Source organism: Delphinapterus leucas, chromosome 2, assembly GCF_059928025.1.
Source record: "Delphinapterus leucas isolate spDelLeu-1000000601 "Yukka" chromosome 2, BTC_Dleu_Yukka2, whole genome shotgun sequence".
In the NCBI taxonomy this organism is placed as follows: domain Eukaryota; kingdom Metazoa; phylum Chordata; class Mammalia; order Artiodactyla; family Monodontidae; genus Delphinapterus; species Delphinapterus leucas.
The window spans coordinates 17534827-17557722 of NC_143130.1; the positions used below are offsets into that span (position 1 = coordinate 17534827).

General features: G+C 40.8%; 1 protein-coding gene across 20 annotated transcripts in view; it reads right to left on the reverse strand.

The window, feature by feature from the left end:
* The window catches only part of PARD3 (par-3 family cell polarity regulator), a 642085-nt gene that overhangs the window by 129231 nt on the left and 489958 nt on the right, over positions 1–22896 (reverse strand). The gene's annotated exons all lie outside the window — the stretch shown is intronic.

Below are 22896 nucleotides of genomic sequence, written 5' to 3' on the forward strand. Positions count from 1 at the left end.
CGGGAAGATCCCACGTGCCACAGAAAAACTAAGCCCGTGCGCCATAACTACGAGCCTGCGCTCTAGAGCCCGGAGCCACAACTACTGAGCCTGCATGCCACAACTACTGAAGCCCACGTGCCTAGAGCCCGTGCTCTGCAACAAGAGAAGCCACCACAATGAGAAGCCCGCACACCGCAACGAAGAGTAGCCCCAGCTCACTTCAACAAGAGAAAGCCCGCGCACAGCAACAAAGACCCAATGCAGCCAAAAAGAAAAAGAAAAAGAAAAAAATAAAAAAGAAATCGTGGTAGGATAGATCACAGTACATTTTAAGTTCTTGAAAGAGAGTAGGAAATGGATAAATAAAAACTGCAGCTAATAATCAATCAAGCACTTTCTGTGACAGGCATTATTCTCAGTCCTTCCTGTGTGTTATCTTGTTTAATTCCCTGAGACCCTTTAAGGAATTATTATTATTTCCTTTTACACATGAGAAAACTGAGGCTCGGGCAGTTCAGCAATTTGACCAAGATAAATCCATGAAATGAAATATTGCTGCCATTAAAAAAAATGCTTTTGTAAGAGAATACTTGTTTGTGACATATTAAGTAAAAAGGCAGGTTTCTAAAGAGCTCTGTCGTATGACTCTATTTTCAGTTGTGTATAAGTACACATAGGCAGATAGCAGTCTGTGTGTGTATACTTCAAAATGTTAAAAATTATTGGCTCGGGGTGAGATCTTTAATTTTTCTGTATTTTCTAAGTTTTATATAAAAAAGTTCTACTTTCAGAGTAAGATAGCTTTCAGGTTTAGTGAAAGGAATCATACCATTACTGTGTGTTATTCCATGTTAACAGCTTCTAGAAGCTCTCCATGTTATACTATTGAAGAAGAATTTTTAGAAGGCATGCAAGAGGGGTTTAGGGGCTTCCCTGGTGGCGCAGCGGTTGAGAGTCCGCCTGCCGATGCAGGGGACACGGGTTCATGCCCCGGTCTGGGAAGATCCCACATGCCACGGAGCGGCTGGGCCCGTGAGCCATGGCCGCTGAGCCTGCGCGTCTGGAGCCTGTGCTCCGCAATGGGAGAGGCCACAACAGTAAGAGGCCCGCGTACTGCAAAAAAAAAAAAGAAGGGTTTAAAGCAAAATGTTTGATAAATAGCCTTTGATATATAGCCACCTGGAGGTAAGGTAGGATTCTTACATTTGGTGACAAGGAGGTGCTTTGAAAACCAGCAAAAGGACGCATCATAAGGAGAGGGCTTGCTCTGGTCCTGATGGGGATGGTCTTCTTGGTGGCCCAGCCAGGAGTCAGTCACCCACCCCCACCCCCAGCAGGGTTTTTGGGAAGTGAGAGTGCTTACCGAGCAAGGGGCAGGGAGCCCACACCCCACATACAGGCAGACATACAAACATATAAACATACACAAATAGACATGCATGCAAACATCCACAGAACACACAGTACATACATGAAACACACATGCAAACACACACACATAGAAACCCACAGAAACACATTCTAAAGAAGCATAAACATACCCCGTACCTGCATACATACATGAAACACACGCACATACGCATATCCATTAGCACCTGCTGCTTGCCAGCCACTGTGTGGGAGCTTACAGATGCACGACAGGCCCGAGGAAGCCGTGGGGTGGGCTTGGGAGGCCTGGCCAGAACACATGCGTCCAGGCCGGCCTCTCTAGAAGTCGAGCAGAGCGTCCAGAGCTCCATCAACAAGGAAGAAATGAAGAAAAGAACCAAACAGAAGAGTGCGAAGCAACCCCAAGTCGGTTGAAGGATGGAGGGAGCAGGGGGGTAGGGTGAGCACCTGATACAGAGCCGGTCACGTGCCTCGGCCCATGTGCAGTGAAGGGACACCCAGATGCTGAGCGAGAACCTGTAACAGACTGAAAATGGACAGAGCCGAGGGCGCCACGATCCCCGGCCGGCAGAAGTAGCAAGGACGACATGGGATTCAGAGGAAATAGACCTGGACTTCCCAGGCCAGATCATCTTACCAGGTTCTCAATAAAAAGGATGGTAAACATGCAAATCACACATGCACTGTTTACTCACAAACAGCTGTGTCTGCTTAATTTAACTTTGAAGGAAATCTGGTTATGACTCTCAAGATTGTTCATTTTGAGTTCTGTTTTAAAAATCTTCTCACTTGAAGTCCAATTAGACTCTTACTTGGATGGTGCTGATAAAAATATATTTATATCTAAATTCAGGACTATTCCAATAACCCTCTGGCATGGTGAGGTATATCTACTTTTCAAAGCTGCTGTCATATCCATCTTTGAACTAATTCATCTACTCAACATAATTCTACAGGTCGCAATAGAGGTCAACAGGCAGGGGTAATTATAACAGTATGATACAACACAAAGGTAGGGATTTGTGTTTTTAAGTATGCTTTCACATATATACTTTGTTTGATGAATATATATTTCTTCTGTAACTGGCAAACCAGGAATGATTATCCCTGTTTTATAAATCTGTAAAAAGGATACAACCCACAGGTAGGGATTTGGTTTTTCAGTATGCTTTCACATATATACTTTATTTGATGAATATATATTTCTTCTGTAACTGGCAAACCAGAAATGATTATCCCTGGTTTATAAATCTGTAAAAAGGATACAACACACTGGTAGGGAATTGTGTTTTTAAGTATGCTTTCACATATATACTCTATTTGATGAATATATATTTCTTCCGTAACTGGCAAACCAGGAATGATTATCCCTGTTTTATAAATCTGTAAAAAGGATACAACACACAGGTAGGGATTTGTGTTTGTGCCTTCACATATATACTTTATTTATTTATTTTTTTATATTTTTATGTTTTTCGGTACGCGGGCCTCTCACTGTTGTGGCCTCTCCCGTTGCGGAGAACAGGCTCTGGACGCGCAGGCTCAGCGGCCATGGCTCACGGGCCCAGCCGCTCTGCGGCATGTGGTATCCTCCTGGACCAGGGCACGAACCCGTGTCCCCTGCATCGGCAGGCGGACTCTCAACCAGTGCGCCACCAGGGAAGCCCTATATACTTTATCTGATGAATATATATTTCTTCTATAACTGGCAAACCAGGAATGATTATCCCTGTTTTATAAATCTGTAAAAAGGCTACTCATGATCAGGACTCATCCAAGGCTGGGCCTCTACACAGGGCAGCAGGCCCCCAGCCCGCACGTTTCCTGCCCCCGTGTCAGGTATTCCTGCCATGGTACCAAGACTTTCTTAACTGGAAAGGTGGGGATAAAGCTTCTTCCACAGCCCCACCCCTCTGTTCCCACTTCTGTAAAACAGGAGGCTGTTAAATCAAGTTCCTTCCTGCTCTAAAATGGTAGAAATCTCTGATTCTAAATAAGGGTTTTTAACATAAAATTTAATGAAAACCAATATTTCATCGCCCACAAAAGCAACAGTATGGCTGTCAAACCATCACTACCCCTTGACTCTGGAAACCAAGAAATGATTACCGCTTTAAGAGCCTTGTTAAAAAGTGTGCACATTAAAAATAATTTACAGAACCAATTCTCCGTTTTGCAGCCACAGTTTAAGAAACGGAAATTTGTATCTGCCTTTCTATCTTGTTAATTCCCGTGTTATGCTGGTGTTACTAATAACATAAAATTTTTAAAATTTATGTTACACATAGAGCCAATTATAATTATCTAGTGAGAAAACAATTTTATATGGGAATCTAAAAATAATCTATTTTACCACTGTAACAGATCACACACGTTATGAAATAAATTCTATCGCCAACTAATGTTACAGTGGTTCATCTGCCGACAGCCCAAGTTTGAAAAGCTCTCATTCCAGCAGATGCCGACATTTATAATACCATACTCAGGACACACTAGAGAGATACAAAATTGTTATCATGCATATGTGACATATGCCCACTATGTCACAGTCAGGGATTATCTCACTTTATTTACTCCACAGTTTAGCCAGCAGTTTATACAGATTAAATTCCATTTAAAATTAAGTCCAAGAAGTCCAGAAATTTCTAATGTGCTAAAACAGGATGCTTATTCAAGTAACTGGACTTCTCACTGAATTTTCAAGATCTACTTATTAGAAGGCTTTTTATCGTAATACAGTTTTTAAAAAATTTATGGAAGTATAGTTGATTTGCAATATTGTGTTAATTTTTGTTGTACAGCAAAGTGACTCAGTTATATATATATATATATATGTTCTTTTTCATATTCTTTTCCATTATGATTTATTACAGGATATTGAATATAGTTCCCTGTGCTCTACAGTAGGATCTTGTTGTTTATCCATCCTACATATGATAGTTTGCATCTCATTTTATATATATATATATACATATATAATTTTTTTTTTTTTTTTTTTTGTGGTACGCGGGCATCTCACTGTTGTGGCCTCTCCCGTTGCGGAGCACAGGCTCTGGACGCGCAGACTCAGCGGCCATGGCTCACGAGCCTAGCCGCTCCGCGGCATGTGGGATCTTCCCGGACCGGGGCACGGACCCGTGTCCCCTGCATCGGCAGGCGGACTCTCAACCACTGCGCCACCAGGGAAGCCCGTCATAATATAGTTTTGGCGTGAGATTTGACCTCCACCACCATTAAATATATGTATTTATAATACTGCAAGCAGGCACTGTACCAAATGGTTTACCTGTATTATCTCATTTATCCCACACAACCCTACAAGAGAGTGATTATTATTATTTATTCGTATGTAGCTATTTCATTTTACAGAAGAGGGGAGAGAAGTGCTAAGTTTCCCAAAGTCCCATAGTGTTTAAGTTTGAGAGAAAAAAATTCCTTACGTCAGTATATAGTCCTTCAGTGCGGTTGACCAATGAAATTGATGAATGTGCTAATAAGCTTAATATTGTTTCTACCTCACCTCGATTTCAACATTGCAGTGCAGTAACAGGATGCTCCTTCAGACAATGTTTAATTACCAGAGCTTTTGCTTAGAATTTGAAATTAATTGGAATAGGACTTTGTTTAGTGTAAACAGACATTTCAAAAGAAGCTGATTAAGGGATAATATGTTTCTTACTCAGGAAACAAAGGAAATCAGCAAAATGTTGTGCCTAGTTAAACACAGTGGCCAGTAGTGTCTGAATAGCTGCACAGGAAGAGAACAGACACCACAGAGATACTGAAGGGTCCCAAAATAACCTAAGCTCTTTGTTTCCTGGTCTTGAATCCAGCATTATCAGTAGAAGAACATATCATTATCACTGGCTTAAGAAATGTACAAAGAAAAAATATATATGCAACTTTATTAACACTGAATTATAGTTATTTTGGGGAAAAAAGTCCTAGCCAAAAAGTATACTGTAAGGATGGATTTGTAAAGCAATCCTATTCTGTTCCATGTCATTGACACATTACTGGAAAGTTATAGATAGCTAGTTTTTATGAACTGAATTCTCCTTACATGCTGAAGCTAGGCAAAGGAATCTTCTTAAATCAATCAATCAAATCACTAAACAACCTGAAGCCAAAATTTCTTCATTCGTTCATCCTACATACCCACTTATAAATTCTCTGCAAATGTACAACTAGTCCAACTAGTTGTACTAAATTGCAGAAAGACGGCATTTGGAGAATTGGGATTTTAACAACAGAGATAAAGAGGGCTGTATGCATCAGCTCCAGGCTGATTTAACAACAACAAAAAAGTACCTGTAATGGGAACTGAGGCAGGAAAATGCTTGACGTACTCTGGGATGGGAAACAGCCCGGAGTGACTAGAGTTTTGACGAGGACAAATACAGAGGGTTAAGACCGTGATGGTTCTCTGGGAGGAGAATGCCACACTAAGAAGTCTGGACTTGATTCTGCAGTCAGGTTTTTGGGGGCAGAAGTGATGCCACCCAGACTAGACTTTAGGACTAGACTTCCGGTAATGCTGACCGGAAGGAACAAAACACAGTCCTCTACATCCTAAAATTCAAAATGTCTGACAGCCGATGAAAAAATTATTAGACATAAGAAGGAGGAGGAAAATGTGACCCAGAACCAGGAGAAAAATCAGTCAATAGAAACAGATCCAGAAAGGGCTGTGATGATGGAATTAGAGGCAAAAGGACTTTTTAAAAGCTGATTTAAATATGGTATATATGCTAAAGGATGTAAAGGAAAACACAAACAAGGAGGAGAGAAATGAAAGATACAAATATTCTGCTGGTACCCAGGAAGCTAGGGAAGCCACGAATTCTTTAAGAATTGATTGATTAGATCAGAAGACAACCTAATCCTGTTATATTACTGCATTGCTATACACAGGAATTAGTGGTTATGATTCAGAAGAATTTGTACATTGAGCCCTTTATATAGATGAGGAAAGCACAAAGTCATTCTACTTTAAACCCTATCTAAAAAAACATGTTATTGCTAAGTATTACTAAACTCCCACATTTTACATTCTTCCTGTGTTACAAACACCATTCAAAAGAGCGTAATCTGTACTGTGTACCCACAACCAACTGACTTAGGGTAGTTTTATAACATTTCAGGCATCCTCAACCGTACTATGTACCTTCTATTCTGGGTCATTTTACATACTGGTTGCCTATGACTCTTTGGTGCAACAAATTTCCAATGACTAATGCTTCATAATCCACACCTTATCTCTTAAGATGGGTGTTTATATCACCAAGAGCTTGGGAAATGGATCAATTCGAAATAAAACGCTTTGCTAACAACTTTCATGGTTCACTGGCAGAGAAAAGAAGGCTTATTAGCTTGGCACTCTAGATATGGCCTTGGCCATATGGTAAAAAACATACCAGATTTTTTAAAAGTCAATCAAACCATTCTGGTCTAGCTATTAGAATAAACAGCATGGTCCATAAAACCGGTTGTGTTATTTAAATCCGTCTGTTATTCTCCCAAAAGACTAGAAGAGCATTACTATCAGAGGCTGGACCTGTAGTTCTCTTTTACCCCCAATAGTTGCTAACACAGATCATGATGGATGGTTATAAAGAATGAATTTTCTAAATATAAAAATCAGGACACAGCTGACATATGGTCCAACAATGGGACAAAAAAATTTAAATACAGTGGAGTTTAACGAGGCTTACAGAGGTTAAATAACTTGCCAAACATCCAAGTAAGTGGCAGCGCCAAGATCTAAATCTAAAACCACATCAGCGGACAATGTCACCTGCTGTGCTTCCTCAGACCTGCATTCACGTGCAGAAGGAACAAAGGCTGCAAAGCAGGGCAGGCAGGTTGAAGATCACAGACGTAAAGGAGAAGCCTAGAAAAGAGACATCGTCCACACTACCTCAAAACCTCCACCCCAGAATCGTGAAGAGTCACATGCAAAGAATAGAATTATTGAAATCTACATACTCACCCAAAGCAAGTCATGTTAACTCCAACATATTAAAGTATTTATTTTATCGAAAGGGTTTTCAACAAACATTCCACAGTTAAGCAAGATGTAAACAGTAGCTCTGGGCAAACAAGGACTTCTAATTTTTTTTTTTTTTTTTGCGGTACACGGGCCTCTCACTGTTGTAGCCTCTCCCATTGTGAAGCACAGGCACCGGACACGCAGGCTCAGCGGCCATGGCTCACGGGCCTAGCCGCTCCACGGCATGTGGGATCTTCCCGGACCAGGGCTCGAACCCGTGTCCCCTGCATCGGCAGGCGGACTCTCAACCACTGCGCCACCAGGGAAGCCCAGGACTTTTAATTTTTAATGGTTGCTAATATCTCCTAACACAGAAGCATTATTTTAATTCTCCATTAGTAGATATTTATATGTTTATTGGTGGCTTATTAAGTTTTTCAGATATTTCTGTAATAGAAATCTGGGACCTGAGGAAAGTCAGCACTATGTTTTCTGGGAAATATTAAAAAAGGTAAAAAAAGGTTCCCATCCAATGAAAATATTTATAAGTTTCAATACATATACATTTACCAAATTTTGAAGCACACAAATTTTTATTTCTCAACATGAAGCAATTTTTGCTCAGCCTCAAAACTGGTACAGCTGGTGAAAGTTAATAATATGTAATGTATACAAGTTGTTTAACATGCCTATAGGCGACAGACATAGAGTATTCCATAATTAATCTGGAAAAATGAAAATATCTATCTATTCATGTATTCATATATTTTTTCATTGCTAGCAATAGCTTGTCAGAATCTCAGTCTGTGTTGGGGATTCTTCCATGTTTTAGATTAGTGACTTCCAAAAAACCTAGGATTTTCTATGCATTTAAGGAGAGGTGCTTGGAATTTGGGGTTTTAAGAGGTTCCAATCAGATCCTCACGCCCCGCATGGGCTGTCTCTGGCTGACATCCGTCACAGAGTCAATGGGCAATTTCAGAAGAGGAAGATTGATGGCATAGTCTAAGAAGGTGCCTGAACTATTTACTTCCCGACTTCTGCATATGGGAAATCAGCCCTTACTCTCAGAACTTAGGAAACAGAAAATTTGCACGTTATTATCAGATATTCAAATGATGAAAGAAAAATGCCTAAACACACACACACACACACACACACACACACACACACACAGCTTTGCACAGCCTAGAACCCTTAGCTTTAAGTACAGTTTAAAAAAAAGAAAAGGGTGGATCAATTAGCAGCCCCATGAATGTTGGAAACATCTTAACAGTGTCTCAGAGATGAAAGAGTATCATACAGAATGAGAAAAAGAGGGAAAGTTAAATTATGTCTTCAGTCATAATGAATCAAAGCCCAGAAGGAGGTCTGCAAATCAGCAGGTTCTAATGAAATATTAAGGTAAGTGATTATTGATGAAAAATTAATAAGCCTTTTTGATTTCGGCAACCTTTAAATCACACCTAGCTAATTAAAACAATTTAAAAGCATTCATTGACTCCTTGATGGGCATTTAGCTATCCTTGGGTATAGTCAGACTTCATTTTGTGAGGTATGTATGTAGCTGATGCCAGGTACGTGGACGAGTGTGCCTGAAAAAGACATATCATAAAAAAAAAATCTAGCTCCTTTTCATATTTGATTTATCGTTTCCAAGTTGGAAATAAAAAAAAATCACAAGGGACATTTCCTGTGTACCATAAATAAAACATCTATAATGCTCTACTACATACTTATTAATATTGAACCCTATTTTAATTATCATATAATGAATACAAGGCATTTATAATACCAATATTATGTAATTACATGGTAGTTTTTATTTAAGTATATCACAGAGCTATTGAAAACGGCTCTATTATTCCAGCCCACAGCTTCAGAAGGAAGAGGCACAAACAGTATCTCCAAAGGTGGGCATCGCCCACACGTCACATCACAAGTCATGGGAGGATCTGACTGCAGCCCCAAGCCTGCACCATCTTCATTCATGGCCGCAAATATCATCACCCTTGTCACCTTAGTCTCCTGTTTTGGAAATAAATGAATCTGTGCCTATTCGAGCTTCAATACTATAGCAAATTTCTGCAGGTTAAGTGGCTTCCTAATTACAGAAATCAATCAAACGTCCTCAGCCAGGCACCCTTTAGCATCAGTATAGAGCAGCGGTCCCCAACCTTTTTGGCACCAGGGACCGGTTTCCTGGAAGACAGCTTTTCCCTGAACGGGGCGGGGTGGGGTGGGGGGGATGGTTCAGACAGTAATGCGAGTGATGGCGGGCGGCAGGTGAAGCTTCCCTCGCTCGCTCACTGCTCACCTCCTGCTGTGCGGCCCGGGGGTCCTAACGGGCCCTGCTGGGGACCCCTGGTATAGAATGTAAAAAGCTGCAGGCATTAACTGTAGCGTCCAAATTAAAAGTCGAGAAATCTAAAAGTTTTACACACAAAAGATGCTTTAAAAAATACAGAATCATCCAATATCATACCCGTGCAAAAACAATTTATGCAGCAAACTCTTAGTTTCTAAATGTCCCGTGAACTCAAGAATACAAATGCTGCTGCTGATGGTGGTAGGGGTGGCAGCACAATGATAATAGCAACTAATACTTCCTGAGCTCCTTCTATGTGCCAGGCAGTATTCAAAGTGCCTTACATGGACTCATTCATTCAATCCTCACACAAACCCGATGAGGTAAGGACCGCCATACCCATTTTACCTATGCAGGAAAGTGAGGCACAGAAGGCTAACTGGCGGCGCTGGGAGGTGAGCTCAGGCTGGCCCCGGACCTGCGTCAACCACACCTGTATCCTACCCGCTCTTAGCAGATCACATTGCATGGTACCCACTCTCTCTCTTTCTCTCAAAATTACATAAGCTCTAGGAAACCAGTAAGCATCATGGATTTAGCATAAGCAAAAGAGATTTTAACAATTAAAACGGTTAACTACATTTGGCTGATAGAAATTCCACATTTGTTTCTAAAGCACGCCCTCTCTGAAATCCCAAACACACGCTTCCGGCTGTCCTGACATACACTACACCCCGACAACCCTTCCGGCTGTCCTGACAACACTACACCCCGGCAACGCTTCCGGCTGTCCTGACAACACTACACCCCGACAGCTGCCTTTTCTGTGCTGCTGCGGAGTTTGGTTTCTTCGTTCATGCCTTGATTTAACATATTTGAATGCCTATGTGCCAGGCCTTGGAATACAGCCATGAACAAAATAGACCCAAACTCCTACGTTAAAATGGAACTCCATTCTAGTTGCTAGAGATGAATGACAAACACAATTTTTCAAGTGTGAATATGCTATATCATCATGTCACAGGCACTAGTCAGAAAAATAAAGCAGGGAAGGTGGTGAGGGAGGTCAGGGGAGGACAGGCGGAGATTAGCGATTTTAAATTATTTGTGTGTCCCCGTAGCAGCTAAAGCCCCTCCCCCACTGCTGCGGGGACAGAGCCTGGGTCTCTCAGAGGAGTGGGCTCTCGGCATAGAAGTGACCATGAGAGCATTCCAGGTGGTAGCACCTGGGACTCACTCCCTCCTCAGGCCTGAGCCTCCAGCGATGCCCCAGAATTCGCTTGGAATGACAACCGACTTGTTGTCACCTGGCCTACCTACCCCTCCCTGACTAACCGTCTTCCTAGTGGCCCCCTTCCCACTGTCGGCAGTGATGGCCCAGGAGAAAACTCACGGTGCTGGCCAAGTGCCAGCATGGGGCACAGCCCAGAGAGTGCTCCAGCAGGACACCAGTCCACGGGAAAGGGTGAAGCCTGGCTCCACCGGCCTGTCCTCACTGAGATGTCCCCACAGAGATGGGGGGACGGCAGGGACCTGCTTGTATCTTCCTCAGTCCTGGGTTCTTCCAAGACACCAAAGTTTATCACCAGTGCCTACGGGAAGCCTCATCGTTACTTTCACCATGTTTTCTCATCTCTCCAGGAACACAGCCTCTTCCACCCCTGCGTACACACATGTGGGTGGAACTGGCACAGTCATTTGACTTTTAAGCATTTTTAAGAATGGCCTAGATGTGCAAGTGGAGAAGTGATGGTCTCATGCAATTGCTGTGAAGGAAGTCCCAGTAAACCACCAGGGCATCACCACCCTTCCAAATCAATCAACCCACTGCTTCAGTTATCAGCGGATGGGATTGTTGGAGGCTGTCAATCCCTCAGTCAACAAGGACAACCCTATACCTACATCCAGGTGGCCTTGATCTAGTACAAAGGCTGGAAATCTTGTAGTAAAACCAAGACAATTCAAAGATGCTCTGATTTTTCAAAGAAACCGGGGTAGTATGTTTTGGGTTCATTCATTACAAAGAGGGATGAATGGGATTCTCCCAGGGGCAAATAAAATTCCTTAGAAATCACATTAGAAGGAAAACGTTGACTAGATGATGACTCCACAAGATCTGTCCATCTTCCTGAACTGTTTTCGCAAGGTAGATTGTGTCTAGAAGATGCTCAACAGATACTGTACCCCCGGTGCTCCAGCAAAGCCTGCAGAAGTAGCAATATTGCGAATCCCGCGTCATTCAGAGTCACAAATGGCCAAAACTAGAATTTCAGATTCCTCCAATGCTACATTGAAGACATTACTATTCTCACGAACCTGCTTTGGAACTAATCCGTGAGGTCAACATCACTCACAGTTGAGTGATGCAGTGATGCAGTGACGCAGAAACCACCTGGTTGCTGCCCAGTAAGGTCTGCAGCATCTCTTCCCATGTCGGCTCCATTTGTTACCCTGCAGCCCTCAGTGTCCCACATGCATGAGGGTTCAAGATACCAAGAGCCCTAGGGGCTGGGCAAGCCTTCCTTGCTGATATTCCATACCGCTTTTCAGAGAAAAGCTACAACAGTTCTGCCACTGGCTCTTAGGGGCAGGAGGGAATCAAGGACCATATTTAATATTTGCCAGGAGCATATAAATCCAGCACGTAAACCAACTAGGCTGCACCATCAGTCAAATCTCTATAAATACACATATAATTATATTACTCACATTCTGTATTATATAAATGTTATAGTGCTGACCCATTTAGGATGGAGCTCAAGCACAACACCTCTCAGAAGCCCCTCCTTCCCTGACCTGAGCCAATCTCCTTAGCATCCTATTGAATTCATATCACTCTGGGTACAATACGTTTCGTGGTCTGTCACGTGACACCAAGTAAGAGGAAGTGGGAGGTGAATTTCTCATTCAATTCTGTATCCCAGACACCTCCCACATCCCTGTACACTGCAGCCGCCAAATAATTGTTGGGGAGGGGAATGGACAGCCATGGGGGCTGGAAGAAGAACAGGTACAAGAATCTGGGGCTTGTTCAAAGAGCCCTTAAAGATTCAGCCCTTGAAGATTTCACAAAGCTTAAACATCCAGATGAAAGGAAAGAAGGAAATGGAAGGAAAAGAGAATAATTCGAAGTAAGTATTTATCCTCAGCTTTAGTTTCTGTCACAAAGCAGGTGATTTTTTAAGTCATGCTAATGCAGCTTGCAAAACCAAAACCGAAACTGGAACTCTCCTGCATCAGAATTAGAATTATACAGAATCGAAGTCATTTCTAGGTCCTCCTTTCCTCCACAGGCCACATGTGACTGTGAAATATAGAGAAAACCCTCATTCCTCAAGACACAGGAGTGCCACCTGCCAGAAGTTACCATCCTTGTCCGAATCCACAATGGCTGGGAGTTTTGTGGAACTCTCTGGAGTCTGTAACCTGTTCCACAGATACCCCATGTCCCCCAGTAAGCCCCAGTTCCATCTGCATCCTGTCCATCTCTGCTTCCAGTGGTCTTTAGAATTCTAAGCGCCATCTGAATTTAAAGCAAACTTGGAGTGAACATTTTACTTTACCACTTCTCTGCCTACATGCCTGACGCGGTCCAATTGATTATTCAACCTTCAAAAGACAAAGCAACTATTGCTTTTCAAACTTCATACCTGGCATTGAATGACCCATCATTAAGTATCAAAGCAGAGACCAGAGAAGAGAACCAAAAGATATCTGGTATTTGGTGGTCATGCAGGTTATCTTGAGAGACTTGTCATGATAATCGGTAAGTTCTAGTATGCCAAACATTTTCCTTCATGAAAGACAACACTATACTTTTATTTTTTAAATATATTTTCACAGTTCCAGAATTATATGAAGTCTGCATGAAAGTATAGCAGGATTTTTCTTAGACAGGTAATTTGCAATTATTTTAGAGACCACCATTTATAACTTTTGAAAATCTATGAAGAAATTTGTCTTTCCCCTAGTAAATTTTTTTTAATACACATTTATAGTAGAAATGGGATTTTAGGAGGATTTCTTTGAAGGGAATTTAGGATAATCCTTTTCTATTCCAGTGGTGTTGAGATCAAAAAATGTGTCTCACCTAAACAAAATTTAAGCAAACTGGATATATATCTAAATGAGAATAAAAACAATTGTTTTTTTCTTTTTCTTTTTGGCTTAATCAGCACACGTTTATTTCTCACAATTCTAGAGGCCTGGAAGTCCAAGATCAAGGTGCCAGCAGACCCAGTGTCTGGTGAAGGCCTTCTTCCTGGTTGACAGATGGCTGCCCTCCTGTATCCGCACATAGCTAACAGCAGAGAGAGGAAGCAAGCTCTCCTGTCTCATCTTATAAGAGCATGAATCCCATTCATGAAGGTTTAATCCTCATGACCTAATTACCTCCCAAAGGTCCCACCTACTGATACCATCACATTGTTGGTTAGGATGTCAACATATGAATTTAGGGGGACACATTCCATTCATAACAGCCGCTATAGTAAAAACAATTTATAATGTTTAAAAACTAAAGGTTTGCTCCCTGGATCACTGGTAGCCCTTCATCTGAGTTGCTGGGTGCTCTTTAAAATTCAAAGTATGGTATCTTTGAACAGAGCCTTTAATTCAGGCTTTATGCTATCTCCTCTATTCAGATTGACATTATCGATCCATTCCAAGTAAGCCCGCTTTAATTTGGATTCATGCACACCCAGGACATCCTCCAGACTCCTGGAGATGTCATGTTCTTCATTTCATTTGGAGAATCTGAGCTTTGATGTGAGCCAGGATCACTGGCCTGTTATTCCTTGGTTTGCTCCAGGCTCAGTCAGCCTCCACCCACGGAAGGTTTACATCTCCAGAGCCTGGGCCAGGCAGGCCTCTCTGAGAGCTAACCAAGAATTTCCCTCAAAACATGGGCAATAAAGATATGCAAATCCAGGCTAAGGCTAGTTTCTTGCCGATAACATCTGCTTAACTTTTTAAATTATACGAAACTAATTTGTAAAAAAGCTAAGCTGAAAGAGCCACCTGCCCTACCAAAAGGAACCACCTTGGAGATGCTTACCTGGGCCCAAGGCATTTTGTTTCAAGGACAAGTATTTTCAAAACTCTGTATCCCTAAGGATTCAACGATATAATCCCTGTATAGTTTATTGACTAGAAATAATAATGAAAGGTATAAAGTGATACAGAAAATATAGTTTTAAAAGTATTTGTTTTGGGGAATTCCCTGGTGGTCGAATGGTTAGGACTCTGCTTCCATTGCAGGGGGCATGGGTTTGATCCCTGGTCAGGGAACTAAGATCCTGCAAGCCATGTGACACAGCCCAAAAAAAAAAAAAAAAGAAAGTTGTTTTACAGAGATGTATATTTATAATAATATTTATTCATTCTATTTATTGAGTCCCTTTTATGCAATTTTAAATGCATATTTAATTATTTAATAATTACTACAGATCCACAGGGTATATGAATTATCTAATCATTTTCTGTTCTGTGACAATACAGAAGTTTTGGAATTTTCACATTTCTATCTACACATCTACTTTAGTGGAAGAATCTAAGGACTTCCTTGATTGGAAAAGACAACAAACACCATTTTTAATCAACTACTGCTTACACAAAGTTACACAAAGTCAACCAATGGCACACTAAAGGAAGGAGAGGGATGAAACGGCAAACAAAGAATAATCAAACAGTTATCCACACTGAGGGCGGGGGTGCCCAAGGAAAAGCTCTAGAACATCTGGGAAGTTAATTTTAAAATGGATTTTGGATTCAGATCTTGATAAGTCTCCCAAGAAGTTGAAAATGCATCTCACAACAGGGCTTCACATAAATCCTCATGAATTTATATTGAGTTGATTGATATTCTATCCTGGTGCAAGAGCAAGAAGGAAAAAAACACCAACCTAAGACCACTAAATACCAATAAGACTGGCACTTGAATCCACAGGTTCGGACAGTCTAAAGGACAGAAGAACCAAGCAGTTGGTCAAAATGAAAAGATGAGTTACTGTGCTGAGCTGCATGTAAAGCAGGATCTTAGTGCTTCTGTTTGAAGGCTAAAATCAAATGAAATGCCAAGGAGCTAAAGGGAATTTCCACCAGTGTGGCCAGCTCATCATCAAAGACCCCAAAGTTCAGTGCCTTGCAGAGGGAAAGACATTAAAACAAAACAAACACGCTCTGCTGGAGGACTATTTGCCTGATAGGTACCAAGGTCTAAAATAGTTTCCTCTTATCCTGATACTTCTGCAGAATATTTAAACTTTCTCTAAGGCTAAAATAAATATATAAATAAACAACCCCCTTTACGCATTACTTCTCCAAATAAATTGTGGTTTCAGGCAATGTTAATCAACAAAAAGAATTAAAAAAGAAGTCTTTAAAATTAGCCATGACCTTATTTATGGCTTCATTACTTTTGAGATTTCAGTTGTTGGGCTGTTTATGTCACCTCAGCCTTTAATTTAATTGATGCATCTCTAACTATATTAGAATAGCTTAATGAATGGTGATGGCTTGTTTTTACTCACCAAAATTTAACATTTGCAGAACAGATAACACCAAAGAGCCACTTAATTCATCCATGTATTAGATGAAGTTGGACTTATACTTTGAGACTGATCCTCTATTAGGAAAGTATGATGTGAGCCAATATGACACAGCCTGACATTATTAGGGATGAGGCTGAAACAGGAGGTCTTAGGGCCAAGAACTGAGGGCTTGGACTGTACCTTGGAGATGATAAACAGCCACAGAATAATTTTAAGCAAGAGAACGAGATGTCAGATTTTAATTTGAGATAGAAAACTCCAGGTATGGGGTGAAGTAGGGATTTGAGAATAACAAGACTGGAGGCTGGGGGAAGAGTTACAAGATTACTGGCAGCTTCCATGTGTACCGGAACAGAAGGAGAGAAAGGGTTTGGAATTATTTGGGATGTCAAATTGGTAGGCCTTTGTCACTGACTGATGTCTGGGGAGGGAGGCTGGCTGCAGAAGAAAGGCTTGCTCTAGAGTAAATGTGTGGGTGGTGACGACATGCTCTGAGACTAGGCTGATGATACTAGAGGAGATCTGGACTGAGAAACAATGAATTTCATTTTGGATGGGTTGGGTTCAGGTGCCTGGGAGGCACAGGAAGCATGTGTTGGTAGCTAGCTCCAAGAACCTGGGGCTTACAGAGAGGGCTGGGCTAGCGCAGACTGTGCATCACCAGTGCGTCATAGCAATTAAAACCAAAAGGAGAGATTAGGAACCAAGATGGCGGAGTAGAAGCACGTGCTCTCACTCCCTCTTGCGAGAACACCAGAATCACAACTAGCTGCTGGCAGTCATCGACAGGAAGACACTGGAACTCGCCACAAAAGATACCCGACATCCAAAGACAAAGGAGAAGCCACAATGAGACGGTAGGAGGGGCGCAATCACAGTAAAATCAAATCCCATAACTGCTGGGTGGGTGACTCAAAGACTGGAGAACACTTATACCACCGAAGTCCACCCACTGGAGTGAAGGTTCTGAGCCCCACGTCAGGCTTCCCAACCTGGGGGTCCAGCAACGGGAGGAGGAATTCCTAGAGAATCAGACTTTGAAGGCTAGTGGGATTTGATTGCAGAACTTTGACAGGACTGGGGGAAACAGAGATTCCACTCTTGGAGGGCACACACAAAGTAGTGTGCGCATTGGGACCCAGGGGAAGGAGCAGTGACCCCATAGGAGACTGAACCAGACCTACCTGCTAGTGTTGGAGGGTCTCCTGCAGAGGCGGGCGGAAGATGTGGCTCACCAAGGGACAAGGACACTGGCAGGAGAAGTTCTGGGAAGTACTCCTTGGCGTGAGCCCTCCCAGAGTCCACCATTAGCCCCACCAAAGAGCCCAAGTAGGCTCCAGTGTTGGGTTGCCTCAGGCCAAACAACCAACAGGAAGGGAACCCAGACCCACCCAACAGCAGTCAAGCGGATTAAAGTTTTACTGAGCTCTGCCCACCAGAGCAAAAGTCAGCTCTACCCACCCCCAGTTCCTCCCATCAGGGAACGTGCACAAGCCTCTAAGATAGCCTCATCCACCAGAGGGCACAGAGCAAAAGCAAGAAGAACGACAATCCTGCAGCCTGTGGAACAAAACCCACATTCACTGAGACAGACAAGATGAAAAGGCAGAGGGCTATGTAGCAGATGAAGGAACAAGATAAAACCCCAGAAAAACAACTAAATGAAGTGGAGATAGGCAACCTTCCAGAAAAAGAATTCAGAATAATGATAGTGAAGATGATCCAGGACCTCGGAAAATGAATGGAGGCAAAGATCTAGAAGATGCAAGAAATGTTCAACAAAGACTTAGAAGAATTAAAGAACAAACAGAGATGAACAATACAATAACTGAAAAGAAAAATACACTAGAAGGAATCAATAGCAGAATAACTGAGGCAGAAGAATGGATAAGTGACCCGGAAGACAGAATGGTGGAATTCACTGCTGTGGAACAGAATAAAGAAAAAAGAATGAAAAGAAATGAAGACAGCCTAAGAGACCTCTGGGACAACATTAAAGGCAACAACATTCGCATTATAGGGGTCCCAGAAAGAGAAGGGAGAGAGAAAGGACCCGTGAAAATATGTGAAAAGATTATAGTTGAAAACTTCCCTAACATGGGAAAGGAAATAGCCAGCCAAGTCCAGGAAGCACAGAGAGTCCCATACAGGATAAACCCAAGGAAAAACACACCAAGACACATAGTAATCAAACTGCCAAAAATTAAAGACAAAGAAAAATTATTGAAAGCAGCAAGGGAACTCCCATAAGGTTAACAGCTGATTTCTCAGCAGAAACTCTACAAGCCAGAAGGGAGTGGCATGATATACTTAAAGTGATGAAAGGGAAGAACTTACAACAAAGATTACTCTACCCAGCAAGGGTCTCATTCAGATCAATGGAGAAATCAAAAGCTTTGCAGACAAGCAAAAGCTAAAAGAACTCAGCACCACCAAACCAGCTCTACAACAAATGCTAAAGGAACTTCTCTAAGTGGGAAACACAAGAGAAGAAAAGGACCTAGAAAAACAAACCCAAAACAATTAAGAAAATGGTCATAGGAACATACATATCAATAATTACCTTAAATGTGAATGGATTAAATGCTCCAACCAAAAGACACAGGCTTGCTGAATGGATACAAAAACAAGACCCACCTATATGCTGTCTACAAGAGGCCCACTTCAGACCGAGGGACACATACAGACTGAAAGTGAGGGGATGGAAAAAGATATTCCATGCAAATGGAAATCAAAAGAAAGCTGGAGTAGCAATACTCATATCAGATAAAATAGACTTTAAAATAAAGAATGTTACAAGAGACAAGGAAGGACACTACATAATGATCAAGGGATCAATCCAAGAAGAAGATATAACAATTATAAATCTATATGCACCCAACATAGGAGCACCTCAATACATAAGGCAACTGCTAACAGCTATAAAAGAGGAAATCGACAGTAACACAATGATAGTGGGGGACTTTAACTCCTCACTTACACCAATGGACAGATCATCCAAAATGAAAATAAATAAGGAAACAGAGGCTTTGAATGACACAATAGACCAGATAGATTTAATTGATATTTATAGGACATTCCATCCAAAAACAGCAGATTACACTTTCTTCTCAAGTGCGCACGGAACATTCTCCAGGATAGAGTACATCTTGGGTCACAAATCAAGCCTCAGTAAATTTAAGAAAACTGAAATCATATGAAGCATCTTTTCTGACCACAACGCTATGAGATTAGAAATGAATTACAGAGAAAAAAACGTAAAAACCACAAGCACATGGAGGCTAAACAATATTTTACTAAATAACCAAGAGATTACTGAAGAAATCAAAGAGGAAATCAAAAAATACCTAGAAACAAATGGCAATGCATAACTGAAAAGAAAAGAAATGAAATGAAAACACAACAACCCAAAACCTATGGGATGCAGCAAATGCAGTTGTAAGAGGGAAGTTTATAGCTATACAAGCCTTCCTCAAGAAACAAGAAAAATCTCAAACAATCTAACCTTACACCTAAAGGAACTAGAGAAAGAAGAACAAACAAAACCCAAAGTTAGCAGAAGGAAAGAAATCATTAAGATCAGAGCAGAAATAAATGAAATAGAAACAAATAAAACAATAGCAAAGATCAATCAAACTAAAAGCTGGTTCTCTGAGAAGATTAACAAAATTGATAAACCATTGGCCAGACTCATCAAGAAAAAGAGGGAGAGGACTCAAATCAATAAAATTAGAAATGAAAAAGAAGTTACAACAGACACTGCAGAAATACAAAGCATCCTAAGAGACTACTACAAGCAACTCTATGCCAATAAAATGGACAACCTGGAAGAAATGCACTAATTCTTAGAAAGGTATAACCTTCCAAGACTGAATCAGGAAGAAATCGAAAATATGAGCAGGCCAATCACAAGTAATGAAATTGAAACTGTGATTAAAAAGCTTCCAACAAACAAAAGTCCAGGACCAGATGGCTTCACAGGTGAATTCTATCAAACATTTAGAGAAGAGCTAACACCCATCCTTCTCAAACTCTTCCAAAACATTGCGGAGGAAGGAACACTCCCAAACGCATTCTATGAGGCCACCATCACCCTGATACCAAAACCAGACAAAGATACTACAAAAAAAGAAAACTACAGACCAATATCACTGATGAATATACATGCAAAAGTCGTCAACAACATACTAGCAAACAGAATCCAACAACACATTAAAAGGATCATACACCATGATCAAGTGGGATTTATCCCAGGGATGCAAGGACTCTTCAGTTTACATAAATCAATCAATGTGATAAACCATAAAAACAAATTGAAGAATAAAAGTCATATGATCATCTCAACAGAGGCAGAAAAAGCTTTTGACAAAATTCAACACCCACATATGATAAAAACTCCCCAGAAAGTGGGCATAGAAGGAACCTACCTCAACATAATAAAGGCCATATATGACAAACCCACAGCAAACATTATTCTCAATGGTGAAAAACTGAAAGCATTTCCTCTAAGATCAGGAAAAAGAAAAGGATGTCCACTCTCACCACTATTATTCAACATAGTTTTGGAAGTCCTAGCCACGGCAATCAGAGAAGAAAAAGAAATAAAAGGAATACAAATTGGAAAAGAAGAAGTAAAACTGTCACTGTTTGCAGATGACATGATACTATACATAGAGAGTCCTAAAGATGCCACCAGAAAACTACTAGAGCTAATCAATGAATTTGGTAAAGTTGCAGGATACAAAATTAATGCACAGAAATCTCGTGCATTCCTATACACTAATGATGAAAAATCTGAAAGAGAAATTAAGGAAACACTCCCATTTACCACTGCAACAAAAAGAATAAAATACCTAGGAATAAACCTACCTAGAGAGAAAAAAGACCTGTATGCAGAAAACTATAAGACACTGATGTAAGAAATTAAAGATGATACCAACAGATGGAGAGATATACCATGTTCTTGGATTGGAAGAATCAATATTGTGAAAATGACTATACTACCCAGAGCAATATACAGATTCAGGGCAATCCCTATCAAATTACCAATGGCATTTTTTACAGAACTAGAACAAAAAATCTTAAAATTTGTATGGAGACACAAAAGACCCTGAATAGCCAAAGCAGTCTTGAGGGAAAAAAACAGAGCTGGAGGAATCAGACTCCCTGACTTCAGACTATACTACAAAGCTACAGTAATCAAGATAATATGGTACTGGCACAAAACCAGAAACATAGATCAGTGGAACAAGATAGAAAGCCCAGAGATAAACCCACGCACCTATGGTCAACTAGTCTATGACACAGGAGGCAAGGATATACAATGGAGAAAAGAGAGTCTCTTCAATAAGTGGTGCTGGGAAAACTGGACAGCTACATGTAAAAGAATGAAATTAGAACATTCCCTTTCACCATACACAAAAATAAACTCAAAATGGATTAGAGACCTAAATCTAAGACTGGACACTATAAAACTCTTAGAGGAAAGCATAGGAAGAACACTCTTTGACATAAATCACAGCAAGGTCTTTTTTGATCCACCTCCTAAAGTAATGGAAATAGAAACAAAAAAAAGCAAATGGGACCTAATGAAACTTAAAAGCTTTTGCACAGCAAAGGAAACCATAAACAAGACAAAAAGACAACCCTCAGAATGGGGAAAATATTTGCAAACGAATCAACGGACAAAGGATTAATCTCCAAAATATATAAATAGCTCATGCAGCTCAATATTAAAAAAACAAAGAACCCAATCCAAAAATGGGCAGAAGACCTAAATAGACATTTCTCCAAAGAAAACATACAGATGGCCAAGAAGCACATGAAAAGCTGCTCAACATCACTAATTATTAGAGAAATGCAAATCAAAACTACAATGAGGTATCACCTCACACCAGTTAGAATGGGCATCATCAGAAAATCTACAAACAACAAATGCTGGAGAGGGTGTGGAGAAAAGGGAACCCTCTTGCACTGTTGGTGGGAATGTAAATTGATACAGCCACTATGGAGAACAGTATGGAAGTTCCTTAAGAAGCTAAAAATAGAATTACCATATGACCCAGCAATCCCACTACTGGGCATATACTCAGAGAAAACCATAACTCAAAAAGACACATGCACCCCAATGTTCATTGCAACACTATTTACAATAGCCAGATCATGGAAGCAATTAAATGCCCATCGACAGACAAATGGATAAGGAAGATGTGGTACATATATACAATGGAATATTACTCAGCCATAAAAAGGAATGAAACTGGGTCATTTTTAGAGACGTGGATGGATCTAGAGTCTGTCATAGAGTGAAGTAAGTCAGAAAGAGAAAAACAAATATCGTATATAACGCATATATGTGGAACCTAGAAAAATGGTACAGGTGAACCGGTTTGCAGGGCAGAAATTGAGACACAGATGTAGAGGACAAACGTATGGACACCAAGGGGGGAAAGCGGCAGGGGGTGGGGGTGGGGGTGGGTTGAATTGGGAGATTGGGATTGACATGTATACAGTGATGTGCATAAAACTGATGACTAATAAAGACCTGCTGTATGAAAAAAATAAATTAAATAAAATTAAAAAAAAAGAAAATGGCCTTCACTATTAATTTTATAATTTCTTCTTCATTGCAAATTTTGATTAAAATTTTTTAAAATTCATAATATGTAAATAGG